The 26,800-nt window shown below is 31.7% G+C and overlaps 1 protein-coding gene across 1 annotated transcript in view; it reads right to left on the reverse strand.

The window, feature by feature from the left end:
• LOC137919294 (knirps-related protein-like) overlaps positions 1-25,674 on the reverse strand; it is a 113,844-nt gene extending 88,170 nt beyond the window's left edge. The window contains exon 1 of the mRNA XM_068762329.1: positions 25,254-25,674. The gene's annotated coding sequence lies outside the window, so the exon portion shown is untranslated. The remainder of the gene's footprint in view (positions 1-25,253) is intronic.
• Positions 25,675-26,800: the final 1,126 nt, after the last annotated feature.

Raw genomic sequence — 26,800 nt, forward strand, 5'->3', positions numbered from 1 at the left:
TGGTATTTTTCAGGGAAGGTAACGGAAGCGTGGTGATGTATTCATTCCTTTTCATTATTTATATCCTTATGATATAAATAATGAAAAGGAATGAAAGAATTTGTGATGGATAAAGTCAGAAAAAATATGTGACATTAAGAGAAGTAATATATAAACAATTAATATCTTAAATCAATTCATGTTATTTAAGTTTGAACATAAATAGCATAGATAGCAAAATAGATACTGTATATTAGTTTGCAATTTTATTAAAACAACCTTTTAATGTAACATAGTCATTATTCAAGATTTTTCTAGAAAGCCAAAACTAAATAACGGAACGCTTTGCGTTCAAAAACAGACGAACATTATTTTGAAATATTATCGAACTTCTAATACAACCGTGACATTTTTAAAACAAGACCTTCAACAATTAAACATTGTATCAACTAACTGGCAATCAATAAAACACACAAGTTACGCCACAGATGTTAAAAAACAACCGTCCAATTTGTTAATGATCTTTCGAATTTCACGCCGTCGATATGTTATGCTGTCTGTACACGCGATGGTATGGTATCGTAGGGTCAAATTGAAGATAAACGCTTCGAGTCTTCAGCTCGCATGTTTTTGAACTATTAATAACAGATCTGCGATACGCTGATGCCTCTATTTCTCAATGGTTAGCTTATTTTAATTACGTCTCCTCTTTCATTGCTTCATCTTCTTTTTAGACATTAATTTACTCATGGCACACATTGCTTCTTAGTGTTTCTCTAGATCAGTGATTCTCAAAGTGGTCTTAATCGACCCCTGGGGGTCTATGACAACCTGCAAGGGGTCTACGTCAGCGAATAAAAATTTGAGGGTCTATGAAACTAAAATGGGGGTCCAAGATAGTGGATCTCAACACATACACTGATAGTACCTATTTACTTTCATCGTACTATCTTATAATATCAAAACATTTACATTATTTATAAAAGTACCTATGAAGTAAAAAAAATATTATAAATGTTTATAAAATTGTGCAAGTTGTAGGATGTTGGTATAATAGATTGGTTTAGTCGGTATAGTAGATGCAAAATTTTATTTTGAGTAGTTTTTATTTAAATTTAATTAATAAATGTATAAATTAATATGTGTTTTTACTTTAAGTTTTTAACACTAAACTTCACTACAGTTATAAATTTACAGGAAATCAATATCAGGTAAATAGGGGGTCTACCCAACACGGAAAAACATGGCAAGGGGTCTACCTCCTTATAGATATCTTTGGAGAAGGTATCCTTGGTCGTCTATGGGCAGAAACGTCGAGTGGTATGTATAATAATGAAGTGTATTTTAGGCGTAAAAACTTTAAACGAAAATCAAAGCTTTTTTTCAGTTATATAAATAACATTTAATGGAATCCGGCGTTACCTTGCGGAAGTCCATTCTAAGTAAGAAAAGGACCAATATTTAGCCACTTCCGCACAATCTCTAATAATAATAAGAGTAATTTGGCGGTGGCGGTTGTGTGATTCGCATTGTTTGCCGCATACGCATTTATCAGCGGGCTGGCGGGCGGTGCACTTTGTTGCACGACTACCACTGCATGTGCGGTAGCGGCTAAATATTGGTCCTTTTCTTACTCATAATAAATAATGTTATGATATACTAATATTTTAAAAGCTCGTATTACATGTTAAAATTAATTGCAAACTATAATATTTACTGACACAAAAGAAATATATTTTTGTGACATATTTCAGAGTGATCACTATACACAGCGTGATTAGAAATAGGTGTTAACTGTAAAGTTTTTACACCTTTAATCAAACACCTGTATAGATTCGAAAGACCTTATGTTAATAGCTCCGAAAAACGTAAATGTGATGTACAAATATTTTTTTCTTACGGAGTTTTGGCTTAGTAGGTACTATAAGCTTCCAATAGCGGACAAATCAATACGCAAACAATAACCTCATATTCAGTCGTTAATTAAAGCACAAACAAAACACAACCTTATCTCTATTTTATTAAGGATTAGCTGTTGTTTTAGCGGACGGAATCTATTAAACACATAATATCGAATACATGTCTGTTAAGTCGATATTACTTTGAACAAATATCCATTGTATCATGAGATTTGTATATAAAATTATGTGAAAGCTCAAGCTAATATCAGCCTTAATGAGTGTTGTAACAGAATATTTGCATTTACACTTGATAAGTCGATCGAAGCTGGTTAGGCGAGGTGATAATGTGTTTTGAGCCATTGGTTACGACACGGCGGCCGGCGGCGCGTGCTGTGGGCTCATTTGTTTAGTCGGCGCATTAGTGTATGTTTGCCCTGTGCCTCATTACGATCGAGTGGACCCCGGATTAACACAATTCTAGAAAGAGTGAGAATTCTTAGTAAGGTATCTATTACAATGCACGTATTGACTTGTTTTCCGTTAACTTTTATTATTATTTATCATCAATAGTTAAATGCAACAATATAAAACGTACAAAATATAAATAAATATAAATTAATTATGTACATCTTAAAAAGCACAGCATCGAGCTGGACATATCCTTGTCCCAGATGGTCACAGGAGACGAGAGATTCTCGGAATACCTTCACAGGTTTAAGCTAAGAGTTCCTCGTACTCCTGTGAACCGGGGGTGAACCAGACTGTGGTGCTGTGACTAGGTACATATTTTTCCACAACCACCACAATATGGTTATCAAAAAACCATTTAGCTAAAAGTTTTTTAAATGTATTTATTTATTAAACCATCGATTTATTAAAAACACAGAGATATTTAGTTACCTGTAATATTAATTACTGGTAATAAAGCGATTATGGATGCAGATATTGAAGTACTTCTCTAGTGTACTTCATTTAAAATTAATTATTCATACATATACCTATGCCACTGACGGATGTTTAAACATCACACGTCAAACAAATCTGTGTTTAAACAAGCGGTCATACGGAAAATTAATGCAAATCAAATTAGGTAACTTAAATAAAGCTTCATCCTATACTTATATATAACTTAGCGAAGTTAAAGTGCTTATATTTTTACTGTATTTATATGAATTGTATGAAATAAATAGTACAATGCTTAGATATGAAAATACTTGTTATTGATGCTATATTGGCAGGCTTGCAGTATTTCAACAAGGAGAAGGTCGTACTTTTGGTATATGAGATTGAATCAGGGAGCATAAACTTCCTAGAAAAATATAATTTAATGGAATCAGGCGTAACCTTGCGGAAGTCCACCCTAAGTAAGAAAAGGACCAATATTTAGTCACTTCCGCACATGCAGTGGTAGTCGTGCAACAAAGTGCACCGCCCGCCAGCCCGCCGATAAATGCGTATGCGACAATATGCAGCGTATACACCGGTTTTAGAAAAAGAAAGAGGGGTGACCGCGTGTCGCAGAAGATATTGCAGGCGTGGAGACAGACCAGCATGCGATCTCCACTCACAAGGCGGACGGAGGAACAAGTTTGAATCCTCGGAAGTCGCTGGATGTAGATCGGTTCCTTCCAGTCTTATTGTAAATCTATAGAAAAGGCTCACTGCCAGTTGTGGACGTTATGTAATTATAATTCTAAGGTACTTGGGACTAACTTAAGTTGAAAAGCTTACATTATAACTTTTGTTAAATTTAACATTAATATTTTAAGTTAAACTATTAACACTGGTGATGAAAATTAGATCATATACGACAAAAACTTGCGATGCAATTAAATCTGAGTTTACTCGCAATGAGATGTGCATGCGTCGGCGCAATGCAATTAAAAAGGCATTGTTTACTATGGGATTTTACAGAGGCATAATAAGGCTTGCAAATAAATGATGAGATTAAAATAAGAAGTTGTGAGAAGATGGAAGGAATTAATAATTAGACAACTATAAATCTGAATTTTACCACTAGAGCCAGGAACACAGGACACATTGAAGCAACAGAAACTGAAGTTTGTAGTCTAGAACAAGGGTGAACAACCTTTTTAATCATTAGGCCAATTTAAATTTCTTTAACGGGCCGCACACAATGTAACAATTATAAATATTTATTAAACTTTATTTGTGATAAATATTAGAATATGAAAATATACAAAATTTGATGCAAAATAAAAACGAATGTATCTGAAAATTTTAATGAGAAATTTGGCATCATTTTTCGATACATGCGTTTATATAACATGTACGCAGCTTTCTAATCTTGTATCTCTCAGTTTAATCGGTGGTTTTTATAATTTTTTTATTTTGGTTACCGCCATTTTGTTACAATTAATTTTATAACAATATAGTAATGACTTTGATGAACTTGAGAATTCGCAAAAATTGTAAAATCAAATAGTAAAAAAAAAATAATTTTAAAAAAATAACTGGAAAACAAAGAAAAAAAAAGAAAAATTATAAAACTAAGGAATTAGGTGACGGAAGAAAGAAATCGGAAAAGAGGGAAATGGAATGAAAGTAAGATAGACAAAATGTGGAAAGTAAGAAAAAGAATAAAAGAACTTAAGATAAACGGATGTAGAGTGCTGAAATAAAATAAGATGTGAAAAGATTATTAAACGAAAATAAGTAACCCTGTCAGGCCATTAAAAAAATAGTAATGAGAGAGAGAGTCGATAAAATAAATTTCCCTGCTCCAGAACATTCGGCCATATCCCGAACTAAAGAAAACAAACTACATCTCAGTTTTATGCTCTAGGAAAATCAGTTTTAGTCATAAGGCTCGGTACATGACCCTTGTCAGAAATTTAAAGAAGAATAAAGCAAAGCCTTCACTTGATTCCAACAAACAGTAACACGGATATCGATAAAGAATCATTTATGTTGTTGGAAATGTTTTGAACATACAATAACACTGAACCACAAATATCTTTGGCAAACCATCAAAAATTGGTGTCTTGATTGCAAAATAATAAGGAATTTGTCATGTAAGACTATATAAAGTAATATACAACAAAAAGCTTACTTACAGTTCCCGGCAATAAATATTGCACATCGACCTTCGGAAAGAAACAATCGGATAATTTCGGTTTCTCTGAGCGTTATTTCCGTCGCACGAAATACAAACGGTCCGGTATTTATTAGGAGCTGTTACAACAAGTATCATTTGCTTCTTTTGATAATTATTTTTATTCTTTGTATAAAATACACCAATTTTTTTACAAATGTTTTTAGGTGTCTCTTTCCAAAGGTCGAAGTGCAATATTTATCGCCGGGTATTGTATATATATAATTATTTTATAGAATAGTGACGGTGCAGCTTTCGTATGACGTCAATCAGTTTATATAATTAAAAAGCCGCTTGTTGTTGTTTATATAACAATAATTACGGCATGGAGAACAATGGCGCATTGCAGCCGATAGAGCTGTGCGTTCACGGGCAAGAGTGAAAAACTTTGCGCTCCAGTTCTCGGAGCGATATTGTGTGGTCCAATTTACAAACGTGTCGCGGAAAACATTAAAAATTAATTATATCTACATTTTCAACCTTTTCTTTTATTTGAAATGTCATATATTTTCTCTCGGTTTCATATCATACATGTTTCTATTGGGTCATCATATATCCGAATCATTTTTAATAAGATTATTCAACTGTGATAATGTTCCAGTAAAGTCACAATAAGGTAATGCTGTGAATATGATGGGACTGTAAAGATATTGTTTATGAGCTTTCGTCGTTGAGTAGAGCGTCATGGTAACGTCAGATCACCCACATATTGAGCCACTCAGCAGAAAATAAATACTTTGTCTTGGAGGTAACAAAGCATCTGCCAATTAGCTCTGATCTAGCATTTTCAGAATTCCTTCTGCTTGAATCTCTTACGAATTTTTGGACATTTTATTTATTTATTCCTTCATAACTTTTTATCCTATATAGACAAAGCTTTCTACCTTTGCTTCGCCAGATTTAGAAACCTAATCAATCTTGTTTTGAATCCTTAGTTATAAAAGTATTAGCAAAACACTTAGTGCGAGTGGAAGGAATATCAACCGTGTACAGATGTCGAGTATGTACATATATATATATATATATATATATATATATATATAGTACGTACGTCTTGTTGTCTGATGGAAGAAAGGAGATAGTGGAATTATTTGGTACAACTCCGCTGCATCCTCAACAAAATGCAGTCTGTACTATACGCATACTGGCAACCTTTTGATACTCCAAGCTTTGAAGTATAGCGTTCATCAAAGCATGGTTACCAATCAGCCTCCTGGCTTCTCAATGTATGGAGCCCAAAGCTAAGTTAGTATTCAAGGTTAGTGACTGTAAAGAGGTCTAGAGGTCTAGACTAGAGGACTAAACATATTAAAGGCAGCCACTATTCCGCTGAAACTATAAATACCAACATTCACACGGTTTTTGACATAAAAAATGGGAACCCGCTAACGCTTGTGCTGTGCACCGCGGTAAGCACGTGGAGCCTTGATCTTGCACGGCGGGCAATTAGCCGCGCCACCGCACGCGCTACGATGACGACACGTGACGTCACCGTAACGACCACGATACGAGCTCGATCATAGTATTTTTAATTTGTGCGGACGTAAAAAGGTTTGTTGAAATTATTTTTCTTATAATTTGATTTTGCTCATCGCTACATTCGTTTTGAATTTCGGATGATTTGTACGTGAAATTTTTGGCTTTGACATTCCTGAAATTACCTAATAAAACCTCTTAACTATCTAACGATATAATTAAGATATTCAGTGAACTAAAATGTACAGAAACTTGTTGTTTGAGGCAAAAATGTTCTACAGAAAAGCGCTGATAAATAATTAGCATTAAAAGACTCAACTTGTCTTAAAAAGTATATTCGCGTGTAGCCGAATCGACTCACCCTTAAACAATAGACAACTAATAAACAACAAAATTCTAAAAAGTGTATAAAATGTTTATTTATTGAAGCCTATAATGCCTATAATGATATCATTTAAAAGCTTATGAATGCTTATATGCTTTCTAATTTATATATATATATATATATATATATATATATATATATATATATATATAAATTAGAAGAAAAGTCCATATGGCTAGAGACTGAAATATATATATATATATATATTTCAGTCTCTAGCCATATGGACTTTTAGTATTAGGCAGACCGGAAAGCAATGTCTCTTTCTTAAGTTAAATTCACACGACTATATTTTTAACATGTTTTTATTTATAATCTACAAGATATTCATCTTCATTATCAATAACCTTTTGCCATCTAGTATACAAATTTTTAATGCCGGAGCGGTGAAATTCAATCAGTTTTTCTTCAAAATATGTCTATGGAAAAGTTTTCCGGCCCCTCTTATTACTGATTAACTAAATAATTGTTGTTGTAAATTTACGCTTTTGAATATGATTTTACAACAAACTTAAGGTCTAAGGTTAGGTTACGAAATTTTAAAAAAGAATGTTTAATTTAGAACGAAAATAAAGACTTTTACATGTAACGACTTTCGCAATTAACGAAGTAATAGATAAAAGATGTAATCAATTCGCAATAGTGGCGCATGCGATGCGTTATCTAAATGGTTTGACAGCACAATGCGTGGAGTTGTTATTTGTGAAAATCAATCATAGAATCTGCGACACGGCGCGGTCGTAAAATTGAAATTCAATAGTAAATGTCATTCGCGTTATTGCTACTTATTACGTTGAGGTCATTTATATAGTTACGTGACGGGGACGACACGACAACGTAAACAGTTATTCCGTGTGCTGATCACTCTTTTGGCAGTCTTTCTCGTAACGATTCGGAGACTGATAAATCGCGATCTGTTATTCTATTGACTTCTCTTTCTTTCTCCACTTAAAAAGGACCGTAACTACTAACTAATGACTGCTATTTCTCTTTCATAAGCTGTCTTCAAGTATTAAGATCTTCCTCTGTTAAGAAAGAAGTTGTGGTAAAATTTCTAAACCAGAAATGGAGATTGCAGAAATATATTTAACTTAACTGGTTTTATTTATTGCTTACTTATTTATTATTATACAATACATTTTATAAATATAATATAGAAACATTACAATAGAAAAACAATCGAACATTTGCGGTTGGATTTCCGACGATTTCTTAAAGACGATCTTTCAATGGATTCAAAATTTAAAATATCATTATTAAGGTAGACATTTATATACGCTTTTGAATTGTTTATTATTTTAACATTATAAGTAATAAGCTACCACTAGTATAGAAAGCTGATTTGTAGAGTAAAAGCAGCCAAAAACTCAATAGTTGTTCTTTTAAATGAAATTTAACAATTCATATGTACATTATAATACCAACCATGCAAATGAGTCAACAAATAAAGTTCCACATATTTCGATAAAGGTTTATTTAAAAATATACTTTTATTTTTAGATTTAAAATTAATAAAGAATGCCTAATATATATTATGGAGTATTATTATATATGTACACATTGGCTTATGATGGAGATAGAATGTGAAATTTTATAGAGAAATGTTAACTTATTTATATATACATGTATATATATATATATTTCAGTCTCTAGCTTTATGGACTTTTTAGTATTAGGGAGACCGGAAAGTAATGTCGCTTTCTTAAGTTAAATTCACACGACTACATTTTCAACAAATTTTTATTTATAATCAACAATATATCCATCTTCGTTAGTAACAACATTTTGCCATCTAATATACAAATTTTTAATTCCAGAGCGGTAATAATCAATATATATATATATGAAATTTTTCGAAGGTCATATTTGAACTCAAAAGTTACAATAGACAATTATTTTATAATTTCAAATTTAAATAAATATAATCTCGATACACAGGCTCATGATTCAGAGGCACTAAAATTTATTATTACAACTGTCCAGTGTTTAAACTGTTGAATAAATTTTCGATGTTTAGGTTAAACAACCATAAAAACGTAGATATTAATACTCGTGCAAGATAAACTGAGGTCACTGGTATACGCTAATTGTTAAGTTTTTGCACAATTTAGATGTTATCCAACGCATATTCTATATAGAGCGACGTCATGCTCTGCGAGTGCGTCGACCACTATACGATTTAAATGTTCATTTGTTAATGAGTCCATTAAAATATATATCGTTCAGGTGAAGCATCTAGAAGTCTTTTATAGCATATTTAATTAGTTAATAATAATAAAGCCTTAAATTATTAGTAGTAATAAAATTTAGAGAGTAACGAATTTATTGTTTTACTAGCTGGTTTTTTTAATCTACAAGAACCTCTCCGCGGGTGAAGGTATCATTCAAAGAAGCCCAGATTTCTCTGTCGTGATGCTATTTGTCTCCAGCTCGGACCTATTGTTTTAAGGCTTTGAACCGGTTCTGGCGTTGAAATCAGGGAGGAGACAATACCCTCCCCGACAGGCGGAAAAGAAACCATGAAAGAATTCCTCAGTTATTGCAAAAGAATTATACAATATGCAATAGAAAAAAATAAAAGTTAGGCATCAACAAACAAAAACAAAAACAAAAAAGATATGTAAAAATAAATAATATTAAACTGTGATAAAGATAAAGATAAAAATGTGATACAACAAAACTAGAAATTAAGAAAATGTAAAATGAAAAGAGGATGAAAGAATGGTAAAACAGAGCAAAAGGAAAAGAAAGCAAAATTGTGGTATAAAAGAACAGAATGAAAGATTATGTGAAGAATGAAAGAGAAGAGAATGAAAATAAAATAATTAAGTGAATAAATTAAATGCTAATAAAGTCTCTATCCCACCATAAATAGGGGCACGAGAGGCCCCCAATAGCGGGGGTCATAAAAAAAAGGCTTTCAACCGCCTTTCGTTGTAAGTGGTCTTGTCCTTTGACGTTATTCCCCAAGAACCTTTCCACAGTGCCGCCCTTTTTGTCTATCTCTCGTTCGTCAGACTTGCTATGTGTTCCGCCCAGCTCCATTTCAATCTTAGTGTGTTTACAGCTTTTACACACATAATTAATCACCCTGTATATTTGTTTATTTCTTTTTGGTTATCATTTTGATTTTAGGACGTTCATTGCTTGACATAAGCGTCTTCCATACATTTCTAATAAGAGTAATTCGATTCGGCCTGCACAAATATATATTAGAGGAACTGGAAAGTAATGTCGTTTCTGTCGAAATATTTTACAGAAAAACCGCTTGAGTTTTACCGCTCCGGCATTAATTTTGTATACTAGATGGCAAAAAGTTGCTGATAACGAAGGTGAATATATTGTTGAATGTAAAAAAAAACTTGTTAAAATTGTAGTCGTGTGAATTTAACTTAAAAAAACGATATAATTTTCCGAACTCCTTAATATAAAGCACGTACGGGTACGACACGATAAAAAATATCGTCGGGTGTAAAACTAATCATTTTAGATTGCAGACATTACGGCGCCTAAGTTACTTGTCGTTTCGCTGTGATTTACCAAAGGGTTTATAAAACAGTAATGTTACAGCCGAAACACAATGGTTGCGTTCCAAATAGTTACACTAAAAATGGAGCCGACGAGTGGTATGAGATTGCTTAGGCCGAAGTTACCACTATCGGGCGAAGCCTCCATAAACAAAGTCAACATCCAACGTAAGAATCTACGAAAGTCACAAAGAGCGCGTTGAAGTCGTTTATTCGGGATTTTATGCGCGCGAGCCGGGCAATGTACAGTCGCGTGCATATAAAGCGTTGCATTCGTGAAACGTTATGCAAGTGGACGCGTGTTGAATATCTTTTTGACGAGCCGACGACATCTCGCAATAGACATGTCTAAACAACGAAACTGAAGTCTAACAATAAAATCGATTTTAATAAAATTATTAAAATTATTTTTATGTTATAATTAAAAACATATTTTTTTAAATATGTCATATATAATAAATAACAGCTGTAGAAGGTCCACAATGTAGGATCTTCGAGATTTACAAAAGAGTAGATTATAAGCTGACTATACCTTCCGAGTATCTTAAAAAAAATCTGTTCACCTCGTGGGTTGAGGAAAGAAGCTAATAACCCAGCAACTATCTCTCGTTCCTCATTTTAAATATTTAAAATATAATATTAGGGGTTCCATGGTTGAAATTCAACAGTATTTTTCAGTTCAAAGTGCCTATGTAACAGGTGGCGCAAAAGTAATGTCACAATGTGAACGTGTCTTCATAATTTATGATGTGTTTATATATAGAGAATTAATTATCAAAAAACAATGGTAGAATTCTTATTCATATTAAAACTTAAATGGTGAAGTTATTAAATAAATATTAAATTATATTAACCATTTAAACACACAGTGAAATTTGACGCCATTTGAAAAAAATAAGGCACTTTATAATTATAACATTACTTTTGCGCCACCTGTTTTATAAATATGTATACCTATTTCCTTTATTCTATAGCTTGATAAAAAGATAACTCAGTACATTCATTTATAATAAGTCTCCTTATACTTTGTAAAAGATTTTTAAGAAAAAAAAATATGAAAATTTCAAGTGCGGCTCACAAAAGCAATATCGAGTCGTTGAGTGTTTGCGACATTAATTTTGTAAATCTAAATTTATTATATGTTTAATTTAAATCGTCCTTCCTTGTTGAAAATAGTTTCAAAGTATTTAATTATAAATGTAGGATCAATACCTTGAGACAGTATAAAAATTTGCTTAGGCAGCCAGTGGTACAAAAGGAAACTTTCCTTCACTAATAACGTATGTACAAATGAAACACGTGAAAGTATATAACGAGGTTGTCAGTAGTGGAAATGACAGATAACAAAATGTTTTGTAGCAAGCCACCTGTTCAACTGTGGGCATTAGTAGAAAAGTTTTACAATCACGCGTGGGCGATGAGTGTCTGGTCGTAATTAGAGAACGGCAGCGACTGAGGTCACGTGACCCGACGGTAGCGAAGATGCGACGGTAAAAGTAATTATCAGCTAGCAGTGAAGTTTCACAAAGTTTTTTTTCATTAACAATTAGTATTTTGAATAGACTTGCCTGCCAGCTTCTAATATAGTGTTCCGTTATTTCATGCCGAAAGTGTACGATTTGAAATAAAGCCTTCACGGTGATGACATCACGCAAAAAGTCTTAACAGCTGCTTATTAATATAACCTAGTAATATGATAGTGGAATATGAACCATAAAATGGCATATACATATATGCATACATATATATATATATATATATATATATATATATATATATATATATGTATGTATCTGTACGCATAGACAGTAGATAGCATTAATGATTTCTGAGTTATAAAAATTCTCTAGTCTACTAGTCAGTAGACTTTTTTTTAAGATTGTTATATATATTATTATATATTATTATTATACTATTTTTTTACGAGTTTCCTGATACCAAAATATATTTATGGTAGAAAAAAAGACTTGAAAATTTGCACATTTGTTCGCTTTCAACTTAGCGTGTTGGATTTTCCTTTGAACCGCTTCTAACCTGTTCTATTGAAAATCTATGGTTTGAAGCCTGTGATCACCAGTCTTACGTTTTAAATGATGGTGATGACTTGACGCTATGGAGAGACGAGCACAAAGAGAAACAACATAACCTCATTGTAATGTCATTGTAAGATTTTAGATACGTATATTAAAATTTTTAATGATTGAAACAAATCGATGTTACTTGATCGTATTATAATTAATGATTTCATCTTCCAACACCATTCGACGTGAACGACTCGGAAGACGTATGTACACGACTTAAAATAATTAACTTGTTTAATGAAATGAAAAAATACTCATTTTATTATTGTACAGTGTGCAAAGTACTATATAAAATTCACACGGTCGGTTGCTTATAGACATTTGATGTAAGTTAATGGATGGATTTTTTTGTTTTGACACGTGCTTACATGATAGGTTTTTTATTTATTTAAATCGATACACCAATAGTTACATACCGTTATGTATTGAAATCATTTTGGAATAACCTATTAGAATATAAGACTAATAAAACTTAACGGATGTAGAAGATTGAATCAAGTTAGACAGGAACAGATTGACCCGAGGGTGAAGGAAGCCTCACTAGAAGGGTTCCAGGATATAGTACTTAAACTGGCAATTGAAATGCCAGGTATAAAGTGGTAATTAGGTTCTGGAGTTGAGATTACGGTCCACTAGTGGGAGACATGCCCACACTGCGTCTACTGGATAGTAGACTCAAAAATCTTTTTAACCCTCAGAAGTCATTAATGTTACCTATCTACCTATGCGTATATATATATATATATATATATATATATATATATATATATATATATATATATATATATATATATATATATATATATATATGTCTATTTATTACATAATAGAGATATTTTCGGGTAGTCTTGTAGGACATCACGAAGCCAGTAAAATGTAAGGTACAGTCGCGTCGTAAACCAGCTTGTCGCACTTGTCTACAAGAAGAGAAGCGATGCGACGGGCCGTGTCGCCCGTTGCGATCACGACCACGAATGGAGTTGTAGCAGTTCTAATGTTAACACTTTCGTACAAGGAAGTACATTCGAAGTTTATGACGGGCAAATGCAATGTTTCAATCGACCAAAGGATCAGGTACAGTCGTGTTTAATGGGTTCTGTATTTGAAAAGCTTCATTTTGTACTTCAAAATTTACTATAACACTTTAACATAGCATCCGGCATGTGATTTGGCACATTCACCATAATCGCCACGTTTGGCACGGGGGTTAGAAATCGCAGTATGGTATTAAAATACCCAGAGGATGCCGTCAATGTTATATTGTTATTTCACATAGAGTGAATTATTTATGATGGTATCCAAGGAATCGAGCCCACGAATTTTGCAAGTCTCAATACTCTACCTGTGTTACCATTGCTCTAGATATTTATCTTTAATAAATTCTAATTGTTGATATATTTATTCACGTAAGCAATTATATGCACTTTTGAATCGTCGTCGATCTGCTGAGAAGAGCCGGCAAGAAACTCAACAATGACTTTTCAATTAAAGGCTTGATTCATACATTGAAATATCAACCTTGCAAATGAGTAAACTAATACGTTCCAATTTCAAAAACAATTCTAATTCCGAGCACTATTCATATCATTCTTGATACAAATGAAATCATGTATATATATATATATATATATATATATATATATATATATATATATATATATATATATATATATATATATAATTCTGAAATAAATTTACGGAAGGCATCGTTTACGTAAGCGTTCACGTTTTATTTTTACGGTGTGAAAATAAAGCAAGTGTTATAAAGCGATTGAAACGGAAATCTGGAATCACGCGAGTCACTTGTACCGTACCTTCGTATAAGGCTGCGTTCACACTGTGATAAAATGATTTAACACCATATATATATATATATATCTATTTCAATTTTATGTATATACAGACATATGCTGTACGCTACTTGTCTGTTATAAGCCACTGATATATAAAAAACTTTAAAGGGGTGAATGTATAGCATTGTATATTTACACCTTTTTCCAATCACCCTATACTCGTATAAAGTGATCACTCTGAAATATGTTACATTAATTTATTTTTTCCAATGGAATGAAACAGACCCTTAGCTTCGGGCAGTACAGTCTTCAAGGATAGATATTAAACAGTAATTCATTTTAACATATAGAATTCCAAATTCTAAAACCGCTTTTTCATACTATATTATGAAATTTTTTATATTTATTAGATTGCACCATATATATATATATATATATATATATATATATGTATATATATATATATATATATATATATATATATATATATATATATATATATATATATATATATATATATGTGAATACATGAAATTTTCGAAGGTTATATTTGAAGTCAAAAGTTACAATAGACAATTATTTTATAATTCTAAATTTAAATAAATATAATCTTGATACTTAAATACGGCTCATGATTCAGAAATGACTTATATATTCACCTCTTTAAAAATTTTACACCTATAACATTTACTCACAATATATATAATATATACATTACCATAAAATAGTTACATTTTTTTAAATTAAACACTTGTTGATAATTAGCATTTGTAGTTCTGCGATAAAGACTGATCCTTACTTTAGTAGGTCACAGATTCGATTCCCGGAATACAATATTATATAATACACAGTTTGTGTATTAATTATAAAGGATTTCTACTGCCTACAAACAAGTTTCCAAAGAATTGAACGTAGCGTCCTTTGGGTACTATATTACTATACTGTGATCGCCAACCCGTCTACCAAACGTGGCCATTATGGTATATCTCTCTATAGATATTTCCGGAGAAGGCCTATGCTTTGCAGTCGGCACCTAAGGACTAAACAGACATATATTTCCCACAAAAAAATCATTCATGTGCCAAATCATATGCCAGATGCTATATTAAAGTGTTATAGTAAATTTTGAAGTACAAAATGAAGCTTTTCTAATACAAAACCCATTAAACACGACTGTAGATAATCTTTTTGTCGATTGAAACATTGCATTTGCCGTGACGAAAGAAACCTGTTGTTATGAATTTAAAAAAGGAATGATTTAAATCATACACGTAAGTTATTTTAAGATTTAGAACGATAAAATAAACACAATAGTAGATTTATAAAAAGTTCTGTCAATATATTACAAGGTTAGAATTAAGAAAAATAATCTAATTATTATGGTACAGGTAAAACTAATTTTATATATATTTTACTTGATTAAAAAGACCCACTTATCTTTTAAATCACAAATTTTGTGTACTATGAAAAGATTTTTTCTATAAATGTTAATTTTTAAAAATAGTACAGTTAAAAACTATATTAAAATATAAACGTACATTGACTAATTTCTTCGGTTATATTTAATTTCTCCATTAAGTAATGTGTAAAAATAAATAGATAAATAAATAATATGCCAATGTGTACACACCCTTACCGAGATTATTGCTATACTGCCATTAAGCTGCATTAGGTGCACGTGGGAAATGGTGCGACTTGTGACGGAATTCTTGTTACGTATATATACATACATTGGGTATGATTTTTGAAATAAATCCAAGACTACATACACAAAATAGGTACGAATTTCGAATAGCGTATATTTTAATATCTATAATTATATTTCCTTCATGTACAGTTGTGTACGAAAGTGTCTACGATGTTAAATGCTCCTAAAACTCACTTTATGTATGTAATGAAGCCAAATTGACACTTCAAGTTACATTTAGCTACCGTTCTACGTGCATTCCTCGGAATTTGTACTTCGTAGTTTCATCATCGTCATGATCATCACCGTTATGTTATCGAATAGAAGCCTTCTGCAAGATATAGGCCTCTCACGAAGATCACGACAATGACGGACTCACTCTGCCTGCATCCACCAGCATTCAAGCCGTCGGCTTTGCGTCTATATATAATTTTTTTTATTATTGTTATAATCTACGTTCAGAGACATCAGCTTCCGTGTTTCTCTTTTTACTTTTACGTTAAATATTTATGAATTTCAATTAGCGCTAATTTCTGCATGTAACAGTGTTAACTAAGTCTCTTGATCAATTTTAAAGACACCCTAACAATGTACAGTTTTAAAATTAAGTTTCGTGAAACCACTTCCTCATCCCTACTCCATACTGCTATCCTCAGGTTGTACCTATCTGTGCAGCGGTTGCCGTATTTGTACTACACGAAGTAAGTAGTTTTAGTGACGTGATATCACTGAACCGCATGATGGATGGTTATACAGCCTTAGGGTGTATATTTGGCAACCATGACCACCTCGCTATTTAGTCTCTGAGCCTTGTGGATGGTGAGAGTATTTTAATCTGTTTCTGTACCACAGTCGTTGTTTGAATATTCTAGTAATGAGAAAGAACCCGGAACCATATCTCATATATTATCGTTAACTACTATGTCATAGCATATATATTAAGTATTATAAATGTATATGGGCGTAAGCTAGCAATGCTCCGCCTTTCAATTTAACGAAATAATAGGAAATAGTTCAGATTTGTAATGATTTATTAGAATGATGATCATTAATATGAAATTTGCATTCGCCGAACCCAATATGAATTTAGATTACACTTTGAATAGCGAACTGCGTTATTTATGGATGGTGTCAATATAAAATTCGTATTTATATTTCAAATCTATTTAATATATTTTTTTTTCTCTAACACTCGTGTCTATAAAAACATTTGGCAGAATAGAAATATTTTCTCCTTGATTAAAATTAAAAAAAAAACATCGACATGAAAATATTTCACGACTAAATATATAATAATATGTGTTCATTTCATTCTTTGTTCTTATTTAAAAGTTAATTAATTTCAACTTATTGGTTTTTTTTACGTTTGTTTGTTACCTATACCACAATGAAATTACGTAATTTTACGTAAAGTATATATCAACCGTCTGGCATAAAGCACACGTCGAGTTCCGGCTCAAAAGGTGTCATTTAATGCACTTCAGTGTTAAGACAACGACCTAGGATATAACATTATAAGATCACCTCTAAATCCTGGTCAAAGTTACTTTGTTATGGGTAGTGCGTAGATATGTGGCAGGTGAACGCCCCGGTCGTCTTGTGGTATAAAAAAAACGAGACTCAAACACCGCCGCGATCGATTTGAGAATGTACATTCGAATACACAAGTGAATAAAAAGATTTAAACGTTCATTTTGTAAGAAAATAAATAATTCAATTACCGACAAGGATTACCCGTTTGCGTCAGCAATTCGCGCCGACGCAAGGCTTTCGTTCCCATACAACTGTCAAAGGAAGCTCGCGAATGTAGATTGGTAAAGTAATAGGCATTTTATAAACTTGACTACAGGTAAGATATCAACGCGTTGCTATTTGAAATTTGGTGTGATAGGGCAGTTTTATTTAAAACCTTCTATACACAGGTTAACTTTCGTTGGTCCACCTACCCACACTGCATCTATCGGCTCGTATTTCAGATGAGCAACTCTTCGAATCACGTCGTAAGCATTGTTCTCTGGGTGACAATGAGCCTGCTTGAGACCTATTAAGTGATCACATCTCGGATCCGTACATCATCACCGGCAACACATATTGGTCAAAGACTTTCGTTTTCAAACATTATGATTTTGTGGACGAGAAGAGGTTTCGAGGGTTCCTGAACGCTGTCCATTGGTGATGGATTCGGGAAGTCGCAGGACCGGTCATAATGACGATCTATCGCGGAGGCTTAAGCCTTGCCGTGGGTGTCTATCAGCCAAAACGAAGAAGAAGATACATAGGCTTCCATTGTTAGGACATGAAGTTTTTTCCTTTGTTTATTTCCGGACAAGGATATAATATGCATACACTCTTTGTAAAATTTTACACAAATTAACAATCACTGTGTATAAAATATTTGAAAATATTTTGTAACGTATTGTATCTAACAGATTATTCTTTGAAATCGGAATTTTATTATTTATACACTACACACGTTTTGTTATAGATGTAAGATATTTTAATCTTTTATCATATTTATTTTATTGTTAACGGAATATAACCAAAGCGGTGTAAGACTATAATAGAATATATAAACTAAGACAACATTTACTATGTAATATTGATAATGATATAATGATATTGATCTAAAAATATATAAATAGCACAGTTGTTACTGCCTTAAACAAATAAAGACAATCGCATTTTATCAGTTAGTTAATAAACATAATAATAAAACCAAGAAGTGGATTAATAAATTGAATTAAGTAAGTTAAGATTAGTAGTAAACATGAGAATGCGCGAGAAATGTTGATTGACCAAGTAAACTGTTAAGTCAAGCTTTAAGTTACCGAACGAATATCCTCTTAAGTGACATTAAGTAAATTATCTTGTCCTATGTTACGCATTGATGTATAAATTTATGTTCGCTTTTTATGTTAAATTATATACGAGTTTTTAATACATAAGTTTAATTACTTGAGGGTTTTTTAAGATAATTATGAATGGAAACACTACTACTGTATCCATAGATCGCTTAAAATCGGCATATACATTACAAGAAAGGAAAACACTCTCCTAGAAAGACGAAAGAGAAAATAAACAACTCAGGCAGACCACATCAGGACGCAGAGTAAAATTCACAAATTTCTACCGCCCATGAAACGGTCATTGGAGGGAAGTAAATTTGGGCACCCCCACAAATGTCATATAAATTTATGAGTATTACAAATGACATAAAAACGTCAATGCGACAACGACATTATAGGTTTCGGTTATTAATTGAACCACTCCACATTCTCTCAATACTTAAATTATTATTAATAAAAAATAATTGTTAAGTTCAAGAATGACCCTACTAATTCCTCTTAAAGATGAAGATAAAATACATTTATTAAACAAAGAATCTTAAAACAGAACCCTATTTGACTCTACTCTGCTTCGTAAGTTAGTAAGTTGGTAAGTTATGGAGAAGAAGCAGAAAGAAACTACACAAAAGTACAACCTTATCATTGTACTTATTTAAAGTTACTAGAAAGTTTCTTACGTAAAGTAACTTTCAAGCAAAATGTTAAAAACAAAACTAAAATTTTATACATAAACTATAGATTCAATTAAAATACGTAAAAGGTTATAATATTTGACTTTTTACATTTAATTTACATGTTATATACCAAATAATTGGCAATATTTATTTAAAATATTTTTAATTCCTTAATATACTATCTATAAAATAATAATAATATACTATATATAAAATATACTATCCTAATATAATTAAATATGTGATATGTTTTAGTCATATTATGTGTATGAATAATTGGAGACGTGGTGAATTTCGACAGATAAAATATAAGATGTTGGTAGCAAAACACAATTACCACCAGACATAGAAAAGGTGATTTTAATTATTTAACCTATTCTTTAAATTCTTAGCTCTTTAATATAAAATAATATACTTATTTTAATATCAGATATGTTAGTAATTTTGTTAAAACTATTGGGTAATATATTTATTTATGACATGATTTAATTTATGGGTGAATTACGCGTTCTACTTTAATCAAATCTTTTGTTTCTGTCACCAGCCAGTCTCTTCTAGGTTAGGCTATGGTGTTCTCTTCCATTTTATTGCTTGTACAGTATTGTTTATAATTTTCATTGCAATGTATTCATATATATAAATGCCGTTTTTCCCGTTAGTATTTACACCTATTGGTATATAAAATTATACATTTCTGTATTATATGTTTACAAGAGGTTACAAACTTTAAGACAAAAAGGTGTGTAAACAAAAGAATAAGTTCACTAAAGTTTACGTGAATTGTACGTGTAAATATGAAGTGTATATTGAAGTACAGTTAAAGGTTAGAACACTGACAAGCAGAAATGCAAGCAAGAAAAAAATTCGGAGATAAAAAGATGAAAATTAAAAACAATGCCACGGACGCTACTGTTTGGAGAATATAATTAAAAAAAAATTAAAATAGTCAAACTTATAGATTAAGATAAGTGATTAAATGTTTTCGTAATTAGAACCTAGGAGGCGGTAGATTTTTTTTGCACATATAGTTGACGACTGCAATGCAAACAGGATGTCTTAGAAAAATAGATTTATTTATTAAATGGTTTAATATTTATTATAAATCTACTTACTACAATATTATGCAATTAAGTTCATACTGTCAATATATCATAGACAAAAACGTATTCTTTTTTTCAGCCGAATGTCGCCAAATGCAAGGCATAGTCTCTTAAAAGGTTGCTACGACGACCGATCCTGCGCTGCTTGCTTCCAGCGCTTCCTGCGACTTTAATAAAGTCATCAGTCAACTTAGTGGAAAGCCTACTCACTCAAGAACCTTTCGGCCAAAATAGCCATCGGTTGCAACATGTGCCCCGTAAAAAACTGTTCAAAAACCTATTATTATGACATATAATTGACAGCATGACTAAAAATAAAAATAAATATTTAAATGTTAATTATAATTAATACAAATATCACATTATTTATTTACTAAATTAGATTTTTAGTCGTCGACGCTTAACAGCAAAACTGCACACAGATATTACATGTAATACCTTTCTATAGGCTCAATAATACTGTAAACCAACTGTAATTGGCAAAACGCAGCTGTGTACTATTATAATGTACTTTCTTGTAATACATTAGACTTATTATACGATACGTTTAAAAAGCTTTATCAAAAAGTAGTGAAAATCGTTCGAAAAGTTGTTCGATCAAGTAGGAGATATTCGTTTCTTTACGATCCTTTCCTTCACCACAATACGAGAGCCTAATTATATTTTAAACACCAGCGTTTAAACCACAATGTTTTACTATTAACTATACAACTATATAACTATTTATGATTGAATCTAACAAAAATAGTACAATCGGTTGGATGTAATCGATGTTTGTGAAAAATAAATTAAATTTCGTAAATAGAAAAATAATATAACATATAGTATGTTAAATAGGTGGTTCCATTTTTAAAATATATAATTGACACAGCGGGAAAAGGTAGTCAAGTATTAAAACTATACTATGTAAAATATTACATAATACCATTTGCAAAGTGACGTGCTATTGTGAATTTTATTTTCGATTATTTTCGTCATTGTGCTTTGTGCGACGTTGAAGCCTACATACGGGCCGCGTCGACCGCCAGCTTTTTGTCCTTACCGATAATATAAACGTGGGAACCATTCCCACGCGTTATTGTCTCTCTCATAATATCGTTTTTATCATAGTTTTTTTTTTAATAACTCAACTACTACATAATGGTCAATTGTTCAATTGAAATTCGATTTTTGAAAGAGGTCACTCCTACATGGTGCATTTGTCGCTAATTGATAAACATTAATTAATTTACACTGATCGTCATGCTATATAAAACGAAATTGACTGCACATTACACTTTTAAGGTGAGATTCGTTAATGATCTCTTACGAAAGAAAAAGAGAAGAAAAATGCTACAGTAGATCTGCTGTTAATCCAAAAATACAAACTAAGTTTAAGTGATAGTTTGACCCGTGAGACTGTCTCTTGTTTAACATAAGAATTAGGTGATATACAGTGAAATAAATATTATATAGATACCAGGTCTAAGCTACACTGTTAAATTAAGTCGCTCAATGTGGAGTGTAGTTGGCATTTACGAGATTAAATCAGGAATTAGAGAAATCGTTCAAAGAAAGTTACGTAGATTAGATGGTTGAAGTGGCAATAGGCATGCCACATAGCACACAGAATAAATGATCGTGGAGGCTTTAAGGTTCTAAAGTACTCTCCACCGATCGACTAGCTATGTATGTAAGTGTAAGTCGCTTTCAACCAGACATTTTTTAAGTTAACGTCGAAGGCCTATGTTTAGAAGTGAACTATGTTGTTCACTAGACGATTAATGTAAATGATCACCTAAAACTCAATGATGCTATAAATGATAACCTACACAACTTTAATTTTAAGGGGAAAAAGAAAAATAATTTAAAACTTCTTTAAAAGCAATTAAGGCTTTGTATCTACAAACTAAATATAATTTAAACATTTATACTATATATTTCAACTTACATACAGCTTTAAGGTAACATTATTTTGCGGAGGTTATAATCCCCGTGGTATATTTCAGCAGACGTTTTACAAAATAATTTTAAGAGAGCTTGCTTGCTTGCATGTGAAAAGTTATCAAGATATTTCATATTTAATTTGTTTTGTTGACTATATAAACAAAATACGTCAACGATGTACCATTAATTACAGGTTTTTATTATATAATTTAATTATATATAATCTTAATTATAACCTTTGTATACTTATAATTGTTATATATATGACGTCAAAGATTGATATCATGATATTTATTTACGTATTTACCTAGGGAAATAAGAGAGAATCTAATATAATGTAAAAGTGTAGTTGCATTTAAAAATATACATGTTTTGATATAAAACAAATTCATGTTAGTTGTAACATTTATAATGATTTCTGTTAAACAGGATTAATAAATTTATTAAAAATAAGATAAGATATTCAAAACTGTAACTAAACACATCAGTCTTAGTGTGAAACCTTTGTAAATTTTTTGTGTAAATTTGAAAATCAGAAATATAATCATTCATTGACTGCTAGGCGGAAGTTCACGAAGTGAGATAGTATTTTTATATTTCGCTTTAGAACAGTGGATAGGGTACAATGCTGACAATTTTTACATTATCATTGCAAAACCTTCGCTAAAGATATCTATGGGTATACCATCAGGCTTAGCTAGTAGGTTGGCGATCGCGGTGTGAATTTATGGTACGCAGAGAATGCTGTTGTCGACCTCTGGAAACTTGTTTATGAGTATTGACGATCCTTTATAATTAGTGCACTAAGTTTAAATTATATATGATTGTATCCCGGGTATCGAACCCGTGATCTCCTATCGCAAGTGTCAGTCCTCCGTCACTAGGCTAGTGGTAGCTGAATCAGTTTTAAACCACAATATATCATTTTTTATAAACAAATAATGCTTGCTTTATTAAAACAGTTACACCTTGTTTAGAATTTTAAACAACGAAGACATTTAGACTGGACTTGTACAAAGCTCGAGAAGCCTCTTGAAAGCCTTGGTTCAGATTACTACATTAATGGTCAGGTTATATATAAATAGACTATTCATTTGTAACTATACTAATTATTAATGCATTCGCTGAAACCTTTACGTGGTGTAAGTTGTATTTATTCTAAGATTAATAATTGAAAATATACTCAAATAAATAAGATAGAAGGATATTAAGTTTATTTTTACAATAACCATATTAATGTATATATCGCTCTTATTTGATATATCTTCATATTCAATACTTTTAAAACAACTGATATTGATCGTCAACTTTTTTTTATTTATTTTATCCTTGACTCTGCTTCGTAATGTGTTAAAATTGTGGAGAAGCATGAAGAAATCCCATAACAACACATCTATTAATAATTTAACGATACAGATTTATACATAGACACTTTATTAGATATAGCCTAAATGAACTAAATGAACGAAGTAATCAAGCGACATCATCCCCAAGGATTCATGTCATTAAAATATTAGTTTATTGAACAATAAGCCTTTTTAGTCAATCAGCGTTTACAATTTTGAAAATTAAAATCCAAGTAATGTTCAGTGGAATTTTTTTTTAAATTGATTTCATAAGTTCGGTAGTCAGTTTTTCACGGTGCCTTATAAATACACAATGGAATTCACCTAATTTTTTTATAATTTGTTATAATTATTGTAAACGTACAAAATATTATCATAACTATATTGTGAGTCCACTTTAGGTCTTTGACCCTATTAAACCTCTTTCTCAAGAAGATTCGCGAACTTAAGCCTATATCTCTCTATAATACTAAATGGTCTACACGATAACATATACGTATACATATAGATATTAACATTTTTATTTATAAATCTGTGTTCTATTAGGGCATTGTCAAAGTTATTTAAAAAAACACCTATCTAATTTTCAGTTAGTTTTAATCTTAAAATTCGTAGTAATTTGGTAATTAACTACGAAATTGAACTAGGTTCATATTTAACTGAGTGTCACATTAGCACAGTTAAAAAGAATAATGAACAATTATGTATAAGCTTCGAAGCGCCGTTAGGTTTTTAATCTTCTTAAAAAGTTTTGTCAATAATTATTTTTAATTTTAAAACTACCTCATAGTTTTGAACGGCACAATGTTTAGAACAAGAGACGGATTAAGGCCTTGTTACCTTTGTGTATTGTTTTCCTGGTTTTAATCTGTACTCATATTTTTGTTTTAAATACGGTGACGGCTTTCTCACAATAGATATAGTTATATATTTTTTTAAAACTTAAAACAATCTTTTGATAACATTCACTTATAATATTGATTTAGGACTATTAAGTAAGAACGTTTATAAGAATATACAGATTAAATAGAATATTTAGTACCGGATGATTTACAAGGGGACTCTCGTTGAAGTCTTTTGTACGGAGAAAGTGATATTTTGAATTTACTTCGTGTTATTTATAATTTTACCTATAAACAGACTAATTTATTTTTGGCGAGTAAACGTAAATAAAATTTAAAGCGAATTAGCGTAAAAAATATGCTAATTGCATTAATTGATTCTACCAAATGATTTTTATCTCGGTCGAAATAAAGTTAATTTATTCGATTTTTTATGTGAAGCAAATATTTAAATAAATGTTAATAATGAAAACGCGAGTTTCGCAAACGTTTTCACGTGAACGTTTTACGTCAATTCTCAACAAATATAAGACAAATTCGGGGCGCGATATGAAGGTGCTAAATGGACAACATACCTTTTCACCTTTTGTGTAGATTGAATGAAAATAAAAACAAAACTTTGCCTCCGTTGAAAATCCCACAAACACAACACTGAAGATTTACTCGCGATTTTCTAAAAGTCAATATGTTACTTCCACGGCTCGCACACGGCTCCACAATTAGTACTACTATCGATTTCAAAATGTCACAATACAGTCACTTTCATGCGAACAAACAGAGCGGAGGGCATGCCTTATTTACAGCGAGGCTCTAACTGAAAAATCAAACTGAAACCGCGCGTGCACTCTGCCGCGTTTAACGTCTATGTTTACACACCGTTTAGCAAACTTTCAGTTGCAGAACAGTCCGAACTAGATCGCCGGTCGCATTGTGTTTCCGTGGGGTCTCGCGATCGATTCCATTTTCGTGAACATCGAACGCGAGGGACGTGTTGCTTCGGCGGCGCGCGCGCACAAATGCTCACAGAGGAGGATGTTCGCTCGCGGCCGATAGGTGGGCGTGGTCAAATTCTAACGCAACCAAACCAATACTATCGTCTTCGTCGCTCCTCAAGACAACGGCGTCTATCTGTCCCTCTCTCTAACGCGGTGCGCTATGGTATAGGTATGCTCTGTGGTGGGACAGCGTGAACTTTGGCACTGCGCGGGCGCAGCTAGGCTGTCGATTAATAAAACTATACGCTGTAGATCGCGACGATTGTTTCAACGTAACTTTCGTATTCGACTTTCAAATTTTCAAAAATAATTTTTGATAGCCTTTAACATTTTTTATTTCTTTTAGATTTCTAATCTGTTCATTGATATTAAAAATATATACACGCTGTGTAAATATAATTAATAATTAATTTTAAACAGCATAGATATTTTTTTATCGGAATAAATATTACTATTTTTGTTTTTGTGTATATTGTTAAAGTTACAAAAAATTATTAAATAATTCAAACACGTCTGTTACGACATGTTTCTAATAAATATATAATTAAATTTGTAGCCAAATATCTTTTTTATCAATGACGCATTTACCAACGTTCCCGTTATTTCAAAGCGAGTACAGTTCAAGCGGAGATGGATTCCGGCGATACGTATCTATCGTATTGCGTTTAGAAATGCGCCTGCCATTGAACTGTATGAAAATGTTTAAAAATACCCTTTTTATGAAAATGCAACATATTTATTAACTTTAAATCCGACAACTTGTTGCTTTATACGGATATAGTTTAATAGTCGAATGTTTTAACCTGACATTAACAACCAACCAAGTTAAGGTTCAAACAAATCGGCCGGTCTTAAGTTAGAATCTTTAATCCGTTATGATAGCTTAAGCTAAGGCTTTTCTTTCATAAAATCGTTTTGGTGCACCTAAGCTAGGATAATACTCGAGATAAGTTACGTAAATGTAGTTTAGGTTAATGATAGTCCGCTCTCTCCTCCCTTAAATCTATGGAATCTGACCCAACAAATCAACACCGTAATAAAGTAAAACGACAATAACTACAATCAATAATATATAAATATAAACATGAATAATAGACATATATATATGTTTGAAGACGGTGATCACA

Source organism: Battus philenor, unplaced genomic scaffold, assembly GCF_028537555.1.
Source record: "Battus philenor isolate CCGP_79_NKW_IND1 unplaced genomic scaffold, ilBatPhil1.0.hap1 SCAF_16, whole genome shotgun sequence".
NCBI lineage: Eukaryota > Metazoa > Arthropoda > Insecta > Lepidoptera > Papilionidae > Battus > Battus philenor.